A 13,581-nucleotide genomic window follows, 5' to 3' on the forward strand; every position below is an offset into this window, starting at 1 on the left:
TTTTTTTTTTTTTTTTTTTTTTTTTTTTTTTTTTGGTGTAGGATTAAAAACCATTAGCATAAAGAAGACAGAGGACATAACACAGAAGGGAGATGTGGGTTTTTTGAAGTTCTATACTCCATTCCAAAAGTTTATATCACCGAAAGAAAACATCATGCCTCTATGTATTACATGATCTGAATTTAGTGACCAGTTCCCTGTGCCAGACTGACACACGATATTCTTGAAGTTTTGAGGCAAAGAAGCTTTCCAGTTGGCAGGCTGCCTGTGGAAAAAGAAGTATCTAGGAACTGTCATGCCTTTATGACCAAGAATTTGGAACGTGTCTTTATGGGCTAGCTCTGATACAGGAAAATAATTAAACACGTAAATACCCACAAGGATCTGGACCTTAATGCTTAACTTGAAGGTTGGAAGCAGTCTCATTAAAGGCAAGCATTTAAAGGTTGATCCCATATGAATAAAGTTATTGAAATCAATAAGAAATCTTCCATTAAGAGCTAAATAACTTGTGGAAATGACAGTAGTATGTCTTTATTTTTTTTCAGACTTGGGCCTTTGCTAAGGACTAGTCGGTATTAAACAAAGGCATAAATGAAGGACAGGGCTTTGTGCTCTTAAAGTTATTTTATGTTTCCAAACTGCCCAGTAAACAATTGGTGTCCCCACTGTTTGTCTTTTCCAGGAACCACAGTGATACAAATTGGTATTGTTTTCCTTTAGTGTCAGGTGTTATGGTAGGTCTGACCATGATAACCATGATAGAATTTTCAGGTATTTCAGCTTGAAAATGCCTCCACCAAAGCCTGAGAAGATTTATTTTTAGTATACTTTACAGAGCCACTGCTGTCCCTAAAACATCCTTCTCACAAGAGACAAACGGGTATTGCTAATGACATTTTATTAGTATCTACTATGGTATTCTCATTCAGGGTTTGTACAGAATGATTTCTGCAAGTGTAAGGAGGGAAAAATACCAAGTTCATTCTGGTTTTAATAAAAAATACTAAAAAATGTACATAAAGAGATATTTTGATAGAGATAAATGTAAACCCCAAAATAATAGATCAGTGCACTATGATATCATTAACTAGATATTAATAGTGTACTTGTTCTGTCAGTCTAAGAACATCAAGATACACAAAGAGTAAAGAATTAAAACCAATCTGAGTCTGCATATGTTATAGATGCCATAGATATTATGGTGTCTTTATACAAATTTCACAGTAAAGCCAGATACTTATAGCTGCCTCTTTGAGAACTAAATGCTGCCAGGCAGGAAGGAAGTATTGATGTATCTTCTGTATATAATTAATTATCCTGGTGAAGATCTTCATCGACTGCTGGGAAATTATGTCTGGATAGTCTCTCTGCATGAGTCTGACAAATTTTTGTGCACAGTGGTCAGGATATGAGGTACAGCTGGGTGGTAGCTTAGATCAAAGATTTCTTTTCCTCAATACATTATCATCCTACACAGACCTCTACATGTTAAAGGACATCAAATACCCACTCACCATGCTAAATATAAACCAAAAGAAGACTGTTCCCAGAAGAGTTTACATATTAAGTAAATTAACTATATGTTAGAATAGCACATAGAACCATTCTATATAAAGAATAATTTTTTTCTGCTAATTGTTATCCTACCTTGTGGTAAGAAATTTTTTTTAAGTTGCTTGACATAATTATAAAAGGAACCTTTGTAATTTTGTACATAGCTACAACTTTTGCAATGAGGCTGAAATCACCTATGCTCTGACATCTGAGCTAAAAACAAGCTCCAATTCCACATGTATTATCTCTGTGACCTCAGGTATCATTTTAGGAAGCAGGTTGTGACTTGAAAGGAATCAAAATATCTTATTGCTGCTTTCTACTGTGCATTCTTATTACCCAGCATTCATGATTCATAATTTAGTTCTTTTCCAGTTTAATCTTATAGTGCATTTATGAACAAGTTCCTGAGTTGTTATTTATGTACCAGTCTTTAGAGGTCATCTCTTTTGGCTTATCTTATAGAAGAGAAAGGAAAAAGTCAGCAGTCATCTTTTTTTATGTCTGCAAAAGTATCTTTTTCATACAATTATAACTGTTTGACAGGAATTTGCTCAAAGTTAATGAATATCTTTGGATAGAGATTAAAAACAGAAAATTACATCTTCAGAGATGTACTTTTCTTTAAATTACTAGTATGTGAAAACTGTTTTGGAACTCTAATTGCTGCTACAGGCTTACTACAAAATAAACTTTGCAATAAACCCTGGCTGATCCTTATCTATAACCAAAAGATCTCCACACTGGCAATAGTATAATGTAGGGTGAAATCATATTTGGATTTGGAATTTTTTTGCAACTGAGTTCAACAAAGCAGGATTTTCTCTTCAAATAGACCCAAACTTCTCCTCTCTGTATGTGGAGATTATCTGGATCCTGCAGTAATTGCTGGTTTGGTCAACTGCTTGATTTTCTACACTGAGGAGACTTACATACTTTCTGGTTTTGGCCTTACACAGAAGCATTTGGGTATCATTTCTCAGGGTAAACTGCACAGTTCAAACCCAGAATTTGAGTGACCTCCTGAGTTGGAAGCCAACTTCTCAGCTCAGTGCCAGCTCTGAATCATAACAATTATGCCTGTTTCTGAAAACTGCATCTGAACCTGCCGTTCTTTTGACCTATGTGATTTTGGAAATTTGTATCTATCTATTCATCCTATTTTAGCATGATACAGGTGAGAGAATCCTGAGTCTCAATCCCAGGAGAGAAGGCTTCATCAAATGCTCCCAGGGAGGCAACCACTAGAAAGTTGGTAGGTAAAATCTCTGCTCATCACAGAATCACAGAATGGTTCAGAAAGGACCTCTGGAGGTCATCTACTCCAAACCCTCATCCATGGCTCCTGTCCAGTGAGTAATCAATTAAAAAATACCTGGAGAATGCACACACCTACAAGTTTCTCAGCAAGGGTCAGAATTCATATTCCATCCCAGCACTGTAAGAACAAAATTCAGGAAAAGAGATAAAAGCAGTGAGCCATGGAGGAGGAGGCACCTGTCCTAGGCTGGCCTGTGATATTTTAATAGTAGCTGTGGGAAAATGTAGGATTTGAATCCACCACATTTGGCTTCAGACGTGTGCCCAGCTTATTAAGGCAGGGCGTCTTTTGTGCTCAGCTCTAAGAGGCAGAATCTACAGGCAGTGATTGATGGACCTTTTCAAAGTGCCTGCTGCTTTCCAGGAGCCCTAAATAGATCCCAGCGTGCCATTGCTACAGGACAGATGAGGCACCCTAAAAATAAAATTATGACTACATTTTACTGGGGAGTTGAAGGAGGTTTGAGAGATTTTGGTCTTTTTTAGAGCAGCATCTGAACACATTTTATGTCATGCTAGGGCTGATCTTGTGAGCAGTTGTTAAAAATCATGCTGATACTTTTTACAGTCGTTCTGTACCAAGATACTTGCATGAACCCTAAAAAAGCAATTTCCAGAATCAGAATAGCTGTACCATCACCTGTATCATGAACCCCATGCCCATGTTCATTTAAGAAGCTCATCTATTTTGCCTTACAAATGCATCTTCTCACATGTGTGGGGTACTGAGCTAGTCTGGGAATCCTAGGACTGCTAGGACTGGACTGCATGTAGGATCAAAAATTTGTTGGCTCTTCACTACTGGACTTCTTACAGCTTCGAGTTTCAAGGTATTTGACTTCTGCAATAGAAAACACAGGTCAGACAGATTCCTCTTTCCTCTCTAAGGTTTTTTTTTGTTAAACAACTGCTCTGGTTTATTTCAAACATGGAGGGATGGTGTTTGCTACAATTACAGGACTGGCACCAACATGCTGGTCAAGCTGAGAACCAAACTGCTTATGTGACAAATTTACTTCACCACAAGACAAGCAGAGGTTAATTGCACAGGACAGACATACAGCCTCTGCTCCTCTCCTCATAAGTGGCGTTTTCCAAGGCACCTGCAAATGGAGAAGGGGATTTACTTATTTTATACACCAAGAGGTGACAATTTCTAACAAATTATGTTAGAAATTTTGCTAATTCTTTATTTTGGTAGTGTGTTCCTTCCTCATAAAGTATAGACGGAATGCCATGCAGGAGGAGTTAAAAAAAATGCTGGTAGTTAATGACTGTGAATATAACTGCTCCACCTTTTTTTCCATGATGCAATGTTCCAAGAGAGACTGTTGCATAAGAAAGCAATCAGAGGCAGGTTAAATTACAAGGAAATGGATACAATCTTCTCAATAAAGTAATGCTATCCTAACATGGCTTCTACGAGTAGGTTTGTTTGTTGTAGGCATTGGAACACACTTTGCCATTCATCTGCACTTTTCAGCTTTGGTACTTAGGATGGTTTTCTTCAGGGTGTAGTTTTTCATTTGTTGGGTTTGTTGTTTGTTTTCCCTAGGGCTTTTTTGTTTGCTTGTTTGTTGGTTTTTTGCCCTGTGCAGCCTTTTCCCTGATTAAAATTATGCTTACATTTTGATGCCCATATGTAATTGCGGGATCAAATCCTACTGCTTTTTCTTGACTTTTAAATGCTTGCAATTAAGTTGAGAAGTCTAACATTTAAGTATCTATGCCCAGCTGAAATGGTTTATAAATGAGCAGATTGTATATGCATACATGAAGAAAGGGAAAAGTAATTTAGAATGTAGGACTGTTTATTAGAGCTAATTAAATGGAAGATATAAAAAAATAAATAAAATTATACTCATATATATATGTGCATATATGTGTGCATGTGTGTTTGTGTGTAAATTAATTGATATAGATATTAAATATATATATAAAAGGAAAAGAGGCTGTCTGCTATTCACTGAAGAAGCAATAAATTTGCTCTCTACTAAACTATTAGCATTTCAGTATAATCAAAACCAGATAGATGAAGAGGGTATAGGAGCCAAAGTGATACTGTGATTACCAAAGCATTGTCAGTACTAAAAAAGTTCATCAGATCTTTTCAGTGGTATGTTACATATATCTTGCATTTAAAAAGTTTATCAAACACTGAGAAAATTAACTGAAGTAATTTCACTGAGGCAGAGAAAATCTGACATCTTCCTCATTATGCCAGTGTGTCCAGTTTGTTTCTATAGCAGTGAGCAACCATTAGCTTGTTAACAAAAGCTTCCACTCTTTTCAAAGCTTTCCAAGGAAGTGTCCACATTTTCCATTCCTGAAAGCTCCTGTATGCTCCTATCTTCCCAGTTTAAAATGTCATATAAATTCTTTGAGAAGTTTTATAATATCAGCAATTTTTGCTATTACTGTTCATTTTTTTCTTTTGAAAAACTGTGATAATGAGAGTGTTGTACCTTTTTCTTGATACTCTTTTGGAATGTTAAATGAGGCATAGGGTTCAATAGTATCTTTTTTGAAATCATGAGAAAGCTCTTCCTAGGGAAAAAAAAAAGGATTTTGATGCCTGGCTTCTGCCTGCTCTAAGGACTGCAGCTTTGCTCTCTTAACCCCATACACTGATGCAATTCCACTTCGGAAGTGCTAAAATCCAGGCTGTAGGCTGGGGAGGTTTCCTTGTGCAGCTGAATGTCGTACTCTTTATCTCTGGAGCGCAGAGGCAGAATTTAACAGCTGTAGTCCTTTTAAATCTAAATTTATGGTGTCTTCAAATCAGAGGCTTTCTTCCAACTCTCACAGCCTCGCTGACTGTATTCTACCAAATACACTTCCTCTTTAAGAAGCAAAGGGAAGGGTGGACTTTCCCATTATATGTCCTCTTGAATGAATGAATGATCTTCTTTAAGTTCTTACCTGATTGTTTTGTGTTAACTTTCCCAAAGACAGGATTATGCGAAGAGGTGAAGAAGATTTATTTTTACACATGAATCATAAGAACAATGACCTGGACTATTTATTGAAAACAAGCCACACATAACATTCTGTGTAAAATTTAAAGCCAAACTCCACCAAGTCAAGTGGAAAACCTATTTTCACACCAGCTATCTATTGGTTGTAGAGCCAAACAGCTGAGGTAAGCACTTAAAGACTCTGCAAGGGTTTTTTAACATTCTGCAGTGAAAATACAGTCACATAAGCGATGCTAATTGACTTCAGTGGTTAGGCTGGATAAAGAGAAATACATAATGGAAAACTGAGTAGAGATAAACAAAACACAAGCCAGTGGAAAGAATTATTAATCAACTCTTGAAACACATCTTTCTGAATCCTAACAGAAAATTATACATAGTCTATAAAAATTACCACCTATTCTGGTTTAATTATTTTTCTAGATAACATACGCTCACAATTTAAGTCTGACATACACAGTATTAGTGTACAGACACTTAATTCTCTGTCTGACCACTGCGGCAATTCACAAACTACCTTTCAGTGCAATTCAAATTGCAAAACACCTTCTTTGTATTGGGGCTACTTCTGCTTCAGCTGCCAGGAACACTTCCCTGCCTTCAGTGGGATACATATAGCATGTATCCCACTCTCTCAAGAGAGAGTCAGCTTCGAGGATTGTAGAGAATCTAAGGTAGTGTTTACGCATTTGCTAAAGGATGGTTCCTCGGAGCTAGTGATGACCTGAGGAAGCACTGGGTGCATTTATTTGTATTTTGCAGGTGGGTTTTTGGGATAAAGAGGAGAAACAAGAGGGTGTCAGAAACAAGGTACAGATGAGAAAGGGGCCATGGGATGAACAGCTCCCTATACCATGTATAAATGCTGTTCCAGCTACTGTTATAAACTGACCTTCACCGCTGCTACGTGATGGCATTCTGTAAGGCAACCCAGTAGACATTTCTAGACTCTTGCTTAAGATCTGAGTCCTCTTAGAAAAGCTCTTATCAAGGGCCGAATTGTGACCTGCTATACCTGTTCAAACCAGGTCATGTCGGTGAAAGGGGAAGCAGAGTTTAGGCTGTGCTTGACTGAGAATAGGGTGGTAGTTGATTTCAAGACAGAGCACAGTCTGGGCACATTTTTTGCTTGCTTCAGAACTGCTTGAGAAACATTGTAACATTTATTTTTAAATGAAACTTCTTCAGGGAAAAAATCCACAACCCCCAAGCATTTTTGAAAGCAACACTTCTTCCACACACTTGTGCCACTAATCTAGTGGCAAAGAGTGAGTCGGAAATGTAGCTTAGCAAGATTGGGTCAGTCTTTACCTTGCCCTTTGCAAACAGAGGTTACATCTCTATGCTCCAAAGGTTGTCAGAGTTGTAAATATGGGCTACAGCACTAAAGGAATCACTTCAGTCTCCAATTTCAACACTTGAACTCATGGGAAAGTGTTAAGAAATATGTTCATCATTTCTACCATAATCTATCAAACTCTGCTTTCAAAGGAAAATTCTCATTTTTGTTGATGGTATTGCAAGGCTAAAACTGGAGGCATTCTTTTAGTCATTAACTTTTTTTGCCCCCAAAGTTAAACATTTAAATTAGTATTTCTGTATTCATGGCAGTGACAGGTGCTAAGCTTGAGAACAGTGGCTACTTTTGACAGCCAGAATGGGGACACAGCCTCAGAAATCATTCAATGACTAAGTGTCCTGGTGCAGAGTGAGCTAAAGAGGGGATTTACTGTTTAAACATTAAACATGTTGCTTAGCTATTAAACAATTAGATTGTTCTAAGCCTTAAGCAAAGGAGACCAGTCTGTCATCTCGAATTCTAGGTTTCCAGTAAATGTGCCCAACAATGTAATTTTTCAGTGATACCAAGATCACCTGAAACACAAGTAATAAAAGGAAAAACAGTACAACCACTCTGTGGGCACCTCCTCTTGATTTTGCATGTCTTATAAACAGAAGGGCACTTTACTTTGAAGTAAAAGCAGAAATTAACTTCATGGGTTATTAGTCTTCCTGGGTTATATATGTTCCCCTGGCTCCAGAAACATCACTTAGTCCACATAAACAGTAATTTATGGCAGGTCCCTTTTTCTGTTCTTGGGAATGATATTTAATTCTGATGCCCTGTGGTGCTGCTAAAACCTCTCTGTTATTTGCTGTGAGGCACAAAATGCTCTCTCAGAGCTTCCTGTCTGAATCTGCTAGAGATGCTTACTCATGGTGAGCAGAGTGCAGTGTACACACCTGCTGGCTGGGGAAAGCCTTAGGAAAAGTCTTTCGGAGAGTGTTCACATGGGTGCAATTAATCTGATACCCAGATTAGCCCTGGCTTTCAGGAGATGGTTGCCTGTAATCCACAGAGGCAGCAACACATTGCTCCCCCAGGGCTTCACGCTGGAATAACTGTGACTGGTGCTGTGACTGATGCTGAGTATGGCCCAAGGAAACCCCAGAAAAGCAGAGTTCATCACTCTCAATTCAGCACTTCATTTACAGGGCTGTTTTTGAAGATTTAAAAAACTGGTATGCTCCTTCCCTCATGTTCTGTGTCTATAGCCAGGCAACCTGCTGCTTCTACCACTCCTGGAATCCTGGAATATTAAAAGACTGCCGGTACCTATCCTCTTTCTCAACTCTTTCCAATTTAAAAAAAAAAAGTTGTGCAGACACAACAGCTAACATAGTAAGGGCCTTAAAATGGCTAACCAAAGTTCAGACCTGCACAGCTAAATTGCTGCCATTAAAGTGCCCATATGAGCAAGGTATCATGCTTCTGGTGGACCTGGTTTATGGGGACGGTTGCTAAGCAGTCCTGGAAAAGGCTGTAGAAAAACACATCCTCAATGGACTATTGATTTCAGATAATAAATCACTTGATAGCTGAGATATTCATTCACTAATTAATGGATTTAGAGACAGAGTTATTCAGCCAAGGCCCTGATGACACAGTACTTATAAAAAGAGTCTAACCCCTAATGGAATAGACTTTGAAAAATGATTGTTAACATAATATGGGTGAGTGACCAGCCCCCCTCCCAGAAAACCACTCTCAGTCAAGCATGTTTGTATTTTATAATTCTTAAATCTTCATTGAGGCTACTTCTAAATAAGTAAAAAACCTCTATGTCCCCTCTTTGGTGTCTGTTTTCACTTAACTCTTGGAACATCATGGTTGCATGTACTACAAGGCACAATAACCTTGTGTTATTGTGATTCCCATACAGCTGCAGATGTCAAGATGAACCATCTCTTTGCCTGATATAGCCCAGAAACTCCCTTCCTTTTTCTAATGGAAAACTAGATTTTTAAACAAATTTATTCTAGTAACGCACTAATATATTTCAGCAAAGTGGTCTGCCTTTAAGTCTCCTGTGCTTTAGGGGAAAACACTTTTGGGGAAAACTGGAAAAAGTCTTCGGTTGTTTTGGAGAACTTATTAGGAACAATGGTGAAACTTATGCTTTTCTACTGAACCAGGAACACAGATTTTACAATATTTCTATATGGGCTGTGTCAGGGAACATTTAAGATGTATGAGACAGTAAGCTTCTCTGCACAGGGCTAATTTCCATTAAAATAAAACATCAGCAATAGAATATAACTTTTTTTTTTGCTTAAAATGTCTGTCAAACTAGAACAGCAATGAAAATGATGGACAAATATTTATTAATATATTTATGGTTTTCCCCCCAACCATTTTGGTTTTTGATTATATTTTCTAGAGAAGACCTATAAAATTTCTTGTAGGAGATGCAGTTACTGAAATAGTCACAGTGACATTTTCCAGAAATGCTTTCTTGACGACAAAGACAGGTCAGAAAATCAAGTATGAAATTACAACTCGATGATTTTTAGGGAATCCCTAAAATATGGAGCTAAATTTATGATACAGTGAAAATTCTCATCTTTTTCAAATTACCTTTTTTTTCCTTTTCACTGTGAAAGCAAAGTTTTGTTAATAGCCATAGATTTATCTTTCCTACTATAAAGATAAAGCTGGATTAATAATCACAGACAGTGTACACCCACGTAACTCAAAGCCATGCTTACGATAAGAAAGTCCCAGTGCCTACTCCAACAAAAGTAAAACTAAACTGTCCAAACACCTGTATGAGCCACTCAAGCTACTGCAAACTTGTGTGGTGTGTCTGCAAATGCCTCCCTTTCCCAAACAGCACTCTGTGGGTACCCTGGGCAGTCCCTTGCTCTGGTAGTAATTTCCAGTAGTAATCAATAAATGGATTAAAAGGTAAACAAACTGAGTCATGTGAATTAGCATCTTGATGTATGAAATAACACGCACTTTGTCACGTGAAGTGCTGTTAGCACTGTATCTGGTAAAACAGACAATGCCTGGGAGCAGAATTAAAGAGATGAAAGTACACCGGGCGCAGATGGCACGGCGCTGCGTGGGCAGTGAGGCAGCGGTGGGGGCACTGCGGGAAGGTCCTCTATGGATCAGCTGGAATCAGGCAAGTGCGGCGTACGTGCTTTCTGTTTGTGCTATCACTGAAATGGTGCGGAGCGACCCGACAGAAAATTGTTCTGAAGTGGAAGCAGATGCATTGAGCTGTCAGGCGCAGAGCCATGACGAGACACCACGGCGCCAGGAACACACCTTCACGTCTCCTCTATAGCTCTCCCTGACACCCTGCCTTCCCCTCTTGGGCAGCATTGAAGCTCAGGGATATTTTTCTCTGTATGGTGAGGTCCCCAGTCATGGTTTCAGGAGAAGCTGCTTCTTGCACAGATACCCACAGGGCTGGACACAGTGTGAGGGGTACTGGAGGGGGGTGAAGCTGCTGCTGCTGTCTCATACAACCTATCTGGGTGAAGCTGAGATAACAGGAATATCATACCCCATTCTGCTGTCTCAGGCAAAGCTCTGCCTGGATGCAAAGTCCTTCCAGCCTGGTGAAACTCTCAGCACCTGTGGGACCATGGCTGGTGGCAATGAAAAGCGGCATGTGTCAAAATAGTGACAGAATCTTCACAATCACTTCAGTACCTTATACCATGCTGAGCTTCACTGCATCTATTTCAGCTAGGTCCAAAGACAAATAGGACCCACTCCCCTGCTGCATCATTCTATCCAGTAAAGGCAATTCCTATTCAAATGGTGGATATTCTTAATCTATACAATCCATCCATAAAATACATTATTTTGGTGTAGTAATAGACTATCAACTCTAATAATTAATTTCAACTCCCATTTTCTCTTTTATTCCAGTGTTTTGGGATCTGTGTCAACGTGCTATTTCCCTTTTTATTACTGGCATGTAAGTCTCCAGCCTCAGGATTAATGACATCTTTCCCTCATTTTTTTTATTCCCATTTACCAGCTTCTTATTTGCTTAATACAAAAAGAAAGTTAGCCTATTAACCAGACCCACAGCAGTGTCAGAGCTAGAAGGATTTCTGTTGTGTGTGCCCTTTTATTTTTGGAGTGGAGGAAAATAAGAGGTCAAATATTGGCAAATATCTGGATGGTGCCCCAAGGAAGGGTTTGTTTTCCCGTGTGTGGGCGAAACTTTGTGACTAAAAGCACATGACCTGGGTACTGAAGCATCTCTCTGTCTCTGCCAGGACGCAGCAGCCGTGTTCTGTCATCCCTCACTGCCTGTAATGAACAGGGCAGCAATGAGGAACATTTTCCATGAGAATGGATCTTCTTCCACTTTTGTATGACTCAGTCTTTTCCCATTTAAAGTCCTCCTTCCCCTCTTATGGCAAAGGGAAATTCCTCAGCCAGTTCACAAATTTCTAAATATTGGTCTGGCAGCTGGTGGACCTGCAGGGCTATTGCACAGTGGCTCATTTCCCTGCTCTACAGTGCATTTTGGCTGTGTTATTGAATGGGGGTATGAATTCCAGCATAGACCAGAATTATGAGGTGATATTAGAGAAGAGGGTCGATGGGACAGCTTGCTCTTGCCAATGCTTCTCACTGACACTACTGAAGATGAGTCTCAGTTCAGTGCAGCATCCTGCAGGTAGATAACTAGAAGGGATCCTAGAGAGCATGTATTGACGTTTTCATAACTGCATTTTTCAGAAAGGTTTTCTTCATCTGCAGAAAAGGTCATAAAATGAGACATGCAAGTACCATTACAGATCTTATAATTTTAGACTGAATTAAATTTATTATTTATAATAAATAAAGGTATCTCCTTCACCTGAGGGTTAGACTTTTCTTATGGATGGTCTGACTGGGACAAGGAGATTCAAAAATTAAAGACCATTTTCTTTTCGTATTCCTTTTCCATATAAAGGAAATGTCCTCAGAATCGGCAATATTTATGTGTTTCCCCTATTTCAGAGAATGTAATAAAACAAATAAGATATGACGATACTGCATTGTGCTAGAGAGTTGGATGGTGAATATACTGGTTTGATATTAAAACATGTTTTCCTGACTGAATTGTAGATAAATAATGAACATTTCTTTATAAATACTATGTCTTAAAATTTGTCATTGAAACCACAGGCTTAGTGCCCTTTTTTCAGATTCTGAAGGTAAATGACAACTACAGATATTCAGCTAATTGATTCTGAACTTTAACACCCTACAGAAACAGCAGCCACTGATAAATTTGTGAAAAAAATAACTCCTACTTCCTGCTTTAGTTTTATTGGAAGTCAAGAAAGACATGCTTTGCTATAGAGGCATGCACAATGGTGTGCTCTAAAGATTTTATGAGTTTGAGCTTTGGAATACTGTCTTACTCATATGTGGTGAAGTCATGAGTAAATCATGGGTGAGATTCCATTCTTTTAGGAAATCCAGAAATGTGGTGCTCAGCAGTATCTGACGGAATCAGCTCCCAGTGCCTTCAGAAACAAGATTTTGCAAATCACATGGTCAGTATTTGCAACACACACTCGCATGTACATAAATATACTATCAGTCATATATGAGAATACATGAATGAGCAATCATATATGCTTATACAGTGTGCACTTTTAACTGCCTGAAATAATAGAATGTATATCTCTTAATTAACAGAAATGGGATTGTTCCTATCACCTGCTTGAGAGGTGGAAACATATAGACAATATACTATATATTATATTATGTATTAAATATATAATATACTGTATAACTACATATAGAATATAAAATGTCTATATTCTAGAACATGGATATACATATATATGAATCTACATACATATATGTATACAGTGCGTGGTCTTTTAACTCTCCAAATTAAGAGAGTTTTAATTAGTGTGAACAGAATGCTGTCTTTCATATATGTGGTAGAAACACCTTTTCTATATTTGGTAATGGCAAAATCCATATGTTCATACACACATATTCATATGTAAAAAATACTTTATTACTATATACATATAAGCATTCATATGCATATATATATTTTTTACATGTATGTGTATAGATGTACATACATACATATAAAGTCCATAAATTGCTTTTAGATATACGTATGTAGAGACTGTATATGTATCTACAGGCGTATCCATATACAGTGTGTTGACACTTTAGTTTATATAAATATATATGTATGTATTTGTATGACTGCATACGTATCTCGCTTAAAGTAACCTGCAGTTAAAGGAACACTCCCCGGCGCTGCCTACACCTGTGCAGCCCCGTTCATCCTCGCAGGTGCTGAGGGGCAGGAGCTGGTCCCGGGGTGCCCGAGCTCCCGCTCACACCGCAGCACCTGGCGGCGGCCGGGACCTGGACATAGGACCAGGGTCCCTT

This window comes from Corvus brachyrhynchos, unplaced genomic scaffold (assembly GCF_000691975.1).
Source record: "Corvus brachyrhynchos isolate BGI_N302 unplaced genomic scaffold, ASM69197v1 scaffold83, whole genome shotgun sequence".
NCBI classification, from domain to species: Eukaryota; Metazoa; Chordata; class Aves; order Passeriformes; family Corvidae; genus Corvus; species Corvus brachyrhynchos.